General features: G+C 46.7%; 1 pseudogene; it reads right to left on the reverse strand.

The window, feature by feature from the left end:
- Positions 1-2,877: 2,877 nt before the first annotated feature.
- Positions 2,878-4,832, reverse strand: LOC101600142 (annotated as a pseudogene).
- Between the last annotated feature and the right edge of the window lie 1,837 nt (positions 4,833-6,669).

Here is a 6,669-nt window from a genome sequence, read left to right on the forward strand (position 1 = left end):
TGATTTTAATCTAAATCTTTGGACTAAATTTGGCTTTTAAAAAAAACAACTTTTTAAGGATAAGAATCCATCTAACAAGAGCTTTCACCTCTGAGACAGTTATTTTTAATGCCAAGGTCTTTCCTTCCTATTATAGGAGCCCCTTCCCCCCAACCTCCCTCCTTCTCCTGACAGCTAAGTTGTACCATTAAATAAAATGTTTGATTTAAATTTCAATTTTACTGAAGCTGCAGGTAGAATTAAAGGGATCATACAGATGAGCGATTTCATTGAATGTCACTTCACATAAATTTACATAAAACTTCAAAAACGCTACACAGCCTCTGAAAATTCTTCCGAAGGAGAGGGAGAAAAATGGATCTTTATTCAGCACCCCTGGTGTGTAAAGCATTAGAAGGAATGGCTTTGTTTATGTCATCTTGTTTATCCTTACAGCCAACAGATGACATCAGCAGTATCATGCTCATTTTATAGGGGACACAACAGTCCCTCAGAGATGGGATGGTCAGCAGGAAATTATACCCAAGTGACTCCCTTGACCTTCCTCCACCTCCACAGTCTCTCTCCAACAAAGCTACCTCCTAGTAGATGAGAACGTACACAGAGTAAGTACCCACTCAGTCCTGGAAGTCCTTTGCTGGTAGTCTTCAGACCTAGATGTATCCTCAATTGCTGGGAACCATCTGCATTGATCCCTGCCCATGCACTGTGGGGGTCACCCAGTGACTGCTCCTGATAAGAGTCCGGGGACCTCATCTTTTGTCTTGGCCAGGCCTACTGGAGTCCTGGCTTCCCCCCACCACCCCCACCGCTGCAAGAGGCTGCCTGTTTCAAAGACGCCAGGGTTTCAGGGTTGCGCGATTCCCACACTCGTGTCTAATGCTCGGGAGAGGGCAGCGTGGTCCAAGCCCTGGCCTGGCTCCGCACAAGTGACTGAGCCTCTCTAAGCTCAGCCCCTTCTCTGAAAACAGGAGATATTACACTTCCACACCTGGCAGTGGTGTGGATGTAACAATCAAAAGCACTAAAGTGCTTAGCACCGCACCTGGTGTGACAAATGCCTCATAAAGGGTCACCAGTGCTCTTGTGGCCTCCACTATCACAGCGGCCTGCGTTGTCTCCGAGGCCCACGCCATAACACTGCATATTCACCCTTTCCTGCTTTCCAGGCCTGCTAGACTCTCTCCTCCTGTCTTTGGGACACATTTCTCCCAGCCCATCCATAAAGCCTAGTGTCACTCAGGGCTATCCTGGATTCTAGGATAGCTCCAAATTAGGTACAAAGTTAATGCAACGGTAGGAACAAGTTTTCCTGAACCTAATACAACCCTAGGCTGCCAGGCTCATGGAATGAACATTGAACTGATAATGTCCCAGCAGGGTTGGAGAGATGGCTTCATGGTTAAGGCACTTGCCTGTGAAGCCTAAGGACCCAGGTTCGGTTCCCCAGTACTCACATAAGCCAGATGCACAAGGTAGCTCCTAATGGGCACACCCATTCCCTCCCTCTCTCTCTCTCTCTCTCTCTCTTTCTCTCTCTCTCTCTCTCCCCCTCTCTCTGCCTCTTTCACTAAAATAAATAAATGAAACATGTTTTTAAAAATTCCCTGATCAGGGCTGGAGGGATGGCTTAGCAGTTAAGGCATTTGCCTGCAAAGCCAAAGGACCCAGGTTCGATTCCCCAGGACCCACGTTAGCCAGATGCACAAGGGGGCAAATGCGTCTGGAGTTTGTTTGCAGTGGCTAGAGGCCCTGGAGTGCCCTTTTTTTTTTTTTCTCTCTCTCTCTCTCTCTCTCTCGGTCGAATAAATAAATAAAAAAATATTTTTTTAATTCCCTGATCAGGATTTCTTTTAAACAATTCTTCTTTTTTTATTTTTATTTGACAGAGAAAGAGGTAAAGAGAGAGAGAGCTAGAGAATGGGCACATGCCTGGGCCTGCAGCCACTGCAAACAAACTCCAGATGCATGAGCGCCCTTGTACATCTGGCTAATGTGGGTCCTGGGGAATTGAGCCTGGGTCCTTTGGCTTTGCAGGCAAACACCTTAACTGCTAAGCCATCCCTCCAGCCCTCTTTTTTTCTTTTTCTCATCTTTTAAAACGATACATATTGAGTTTGTATTTATTGTGAAATGGTAAAGCACGGAGTACAATATAGTCATATAAACTATATCATGCAACTGGCATGTATTGTCCCCTATCATTTTATAAAGTGAGATAATGTAGTCATAGCTTGCCATATGCAAATGGCACAAGAAAGGTAGTAGTCATCATTCAAACACCTGCAATTTGGGGCTGCCTGGACTTAAAACCTTATTCTACAAAAATTCTCAAAGTAAGTCTGTACCTTCAGTGATCTAGGTGAGACTGTCGGCTCTATTTAAAGCACATCCAGAGACAGGCGGCACTCAGATTTTCACGTTATGTACTCTGTAAGCAAACCCACCTGACTGTGTGGAAGTTTTTCACTAATAGACAGTAACTTTAGGATCTAAAATCAATAATGAACTGAACTGTTATCTTCCACTTTCAGCCTACACTAACTGGTAACCCAATACAATGAGAATCCAGGGATTTCATGAAGGCAAACGGCTCGAAGCCATATTTCATGAAATGCGATACCTGGGTGGGGGTGGGGTGGAAGCCCCACTGAACCCAACAAAGGTGTTACAGGACTTCTAAGGGCCTCACACATGTTCTGTTCTTCATTGCCGTGGTTTGGTAAATTTCTCTTGTGCTTCTCAATTATTACAACTTCAAATATAGTTGAAACACACAAAATTTCTACTTCAGGAGTTCTAAGCATTATTTTTACTATAAACAATTTTTTTTCCTCACAAATTTAGATGGGAAGACCAGCCTTTGGTATAAATAACTTATTTCCATGACAACAGGTAAAGAATGCCATTACTGTCCACTGTCAAATTTAAGTCTTTGGGTAAGGGCATGGCTAAAGCCTCTTTACCCTCAGTAAGTGCTCGGGGCTGATGGATAAACACACTAAATTTAACACCCTGGTTGTTTGCAGCTCTGACAAAACCACTATTGGCAGTCATTGTGATGGCCTTCAAGGTGCCTCCAGCTCCAAAAATTGATAACGAATGACTATTAATTTTTGAACTGGCCACTAGTCTCAAGGCATGATCAGAAGGCTGGTCTGGTACCACACTGATTCACTTAATTACCATAGTGGCCCCCTCTCTCTTCCCAGGTCCCCCTAAAGTATCAAGAATTGACAGAAGATCCTTGATTGCAGATTTGCAAGCAAACAACTCCTTGCTCTGTGAGCGCTTTTTCCTTAAAGATAAAGTGGCAGCCTCCATAGCTGAGAGCAGACACACAGGTGATTAAGGCAGTGAGGTCCAGACTGACTCTTCGACACACATCCGCCTTCATCTCTGTAGAAAATGCAGCACTTGCTAGGATATTTTCTCGGTGGTCACCTGCAGAAGTCCCGGGCCCTCGTCATCTGACTCGCTCCCAGTAGCTGGAGCTCTTCTGGTGCTCTAACAGGCAACCCAAGGCTGCCATGTCTCCTCTCGCAGATATGCCCGTTTCTTTCAGCTTTTCTGCCGTAGGGCCGGAGACACTGCTGTAAAACGCAGATGATGTGAAGGTTGCTGTACTGCTCTGGCTACTGGCGGCTGGCCTGGAGGATGATGCTCTTGGCACCACATTGACCCCTGCCCAGGCAGACGTCATGTAGCGCTTCAGCCTTCTGGCCAGTGGCTTTCACCCACATACAACCTCCATTTGCCACAACATCCACCACCAGGGTCTGCTTTTCTCCCACAGAGTCTGTATAACCAAGAACATGGAGAACACTGATGGCTTCTCCCAGGTTTTCCACTGATTCCACAATGACTCTCAAGTGTGTCCGATTTGTGTTTTGTAAATGGGATTATTTATTTTTCCAAATTTTTATTAACAACTTCCATGATTATAAAAAATATCCCATGGTATTACCCTCCCTCCCCCCACTTTCTCCTTTGAAACTCCACTCTCCATCATATCCCCTCCCCATCTCAATCAGTCTCTCTTTTATTTTGATGTCATGATCTTTTCCTCCTCTTATGATGGTCTTGTGTAGGTAGTGTCAGGCATGGTGAGGTCAGGGATATCCAGGCCAATTTGTGTCTGGAGGGAGCACGTTGTAAGGAGTACCACCCTTCCTTTGGCTCTTACATTCTTTCTGCCACCTCTTCCGCATAGACCCTGAGTCTTGGAAGGTGTGATAGAGATATTGCAGTGCTGAGCACTCCTGTCACTTCTTTCCAACACTATGATACCTTCTGAGTCATCCCAAGGTCACTACTATCTGAAAAGAGAAGATTCTCTACCAAAAGTGAGAGTAGCATTAATATAAGGGTATGAACATTAAGAGAAGTGCTTACTGGGCAATTTGATAAGCATAGTATATATATTTAGCCAGACAGCAGCAGACATTACACCCGTAGGGCTCATGACTACCCCTGTTTTAAGTTTTCAGTATCAGGAATGTATTCCCCCCATGGAGCGGGCCTCCAGTCCAATTGGAGGGCAGTTGGTTTCCACCATGACAGACATGCCACTATTGCACCCACTGGGTCATTTGGCCTGGCTGGCCCAATATAAGACTTGCAGTGTCCACTGTTGAGTAGTAATTCATGGCTACCTGCCCAGCTTCTCCCTTCTGGAAGGATTTTAATTCTGCCTTCAACTTGCTGCACAGCTTCGCACCACCTTCTATGCCACCTTGTCTTGATCTACAAAGCAACTCGGCTCTCATGGTCAGTTCCTTGGCTATGGGGATTTGCTGGCAGAGCGTGCAGTGTGTGGACATGCTGACAGCATTATTTCTTCCTTGTGAGCTCTACCGGAAGTCTGCTGGGCCGTATCACAGCTTCTTCAGGCATTTCTTCAGGCAACCCTGATGCCTGACCACCACAACCTCAGTGCAGCCGTGTGTACCTCCTCTTTTTTTTTTTTTTTTTTAATTTTAGAGTAAGAGAGAGAGAGAGAGATTGATTTGGTGCTCCAGGGCCTCAGCCACTGCAATCGAATGCCAGATGCTCACGCCACCTAGCGGGCATGTGTGACCTTGCACTTGCCTCACCTTTGTGCCTCTGGCTAATGTGGCATCTGGAGAGAGTAGAACATGGGTCCTTAGGCTTCGCAGGCAGGTGCCTTACCCACTAAGCCCACTGATTGGGACTTCTGAGGGGAAACAGGATAACTATGCACAGTGGAGGTAAGGAAGAGCTTGTCTGGAATAAGAAAACCCCTAGGGAGCCTCTCAAAATTAAACCCCCCTGCTGACCAATCTGCCAGAGACTTGTTCCAACGGTGTAGCCAGTGGCTGGCAGGTGAGGGAACACCCTTCAGGGGTCCACAGGGGCTGATGGTGGGCTATTTCTGCCTGTGCACCCGAACTCCCAGCAGGCTGTCCTTCTGGGGCAACACAGAGCTGCTGCCAGGCACCCTCTTCCTTGTCCCCCATCGGCTTTTCTGTCCTTCCTTAATGATTGCTGCTGACCAGATTGCTATGGTCTCATTGCCGTGGCCCGACCCAGAGAAGAATGGGTAATTCACTGCAAACTCATCCACATCTGTCACTAGCCAGGAAGAGTGAGAACCCAGTTACAGTGCTTCCCACCAAGCCCCAGGCTCCCTCCCTTAACACACCCATGACCCTTTCTGGATTGCCTCATGTTCCATTTACCCTCTTCAAGAAAAGGCCTTTCCCCATCTTTGTGCGGAGGAGTCCTTAACACCTCCTTCACAAAGTTTCTAGATACCCCACATCGCCATTAAATTCTGTCCAAGGGGCTGGTGAAGATGGCTTAGCAGTTAAGCACTTGCCTGTGAAGCCTAAGGACCCTAGTTCGAGGCTCAGTTCCCCAGGACCCACGTTAGCCAGATGCACAAGGGGGCACATGCATCTGGAGTTCATATGCACTGGCTGGAAGCCCTGGCATGCCCATTCTCTCTCTCCCTCCCCCCCCCCTTCTGTCTGTCACTTTCAAATAAATAAATAAATATTTTTTAAAAATTCTGTCCAAGCCTCTATGTGAGCAATATATCCCTCCATGTGTGTGAGACTCCATATGTCCCCATCAAGTGTTCTCCTTTTCATCTTACTGTATTTTACATGTGTGAAAATATTAATCTGAGGTGAAATTCATAACCCCCTGCTTTCCACTGGCATCAGAAATGCAAAGAATGAGCTGGGCGTGGTGGTACATGCCTTTAATCCCAGTATTCAGCAGGGAGAGGTAAGAGGATCGCATGAGTTCAAGGCCACCCTGAGACTACATAGTGAATTCCAGGTCAGCCTGGGCTAGAGTGAGACCCTACCTCGAAAAACCAGAAAAGACAAAGAAAAAAACGTGAAGAGCCTCTGATCTAGACTGTGTTGAGTGATTTAGTGTGTGTGGGAAGGGTGACTATGCCATAGTCTTCTTTTTTTGCCACCTACCTCTAAACCTGCCCGGCAGTTTGAGGAGGTGAACTGGACAAGTGTGGGTAAAAGTTCTCACGGCTAGTGTGGCAGTGAGTCCCCAAGCAACATGCACTGCTTAAGAAGACAGACTGTCCTGTATGAAGACCCAGGGTCACTCTGATTTTACACATATGCTCTGCTGGCCAGGCCCCAGAGCAGCCTAGGGGTTCCCAAGCTGCTGACCCAG

The sequence above is a fragment of the Jaculus jaculus genome, chromosome 19, assembly GCF_020740685.1.
Source record: "Jaculus jaculus isolate mJacJac1 chromosome 19, mJacJac1.mat.Y.cur, whole genome shotgun sequence".
In the NCBI taxonomy this organism is placed as follows: Eukaryota; Metazoa; Chordata; class Mammalia; order Rodentia; family Dipodidae; genus Jaculus; species Jaculus jaculus.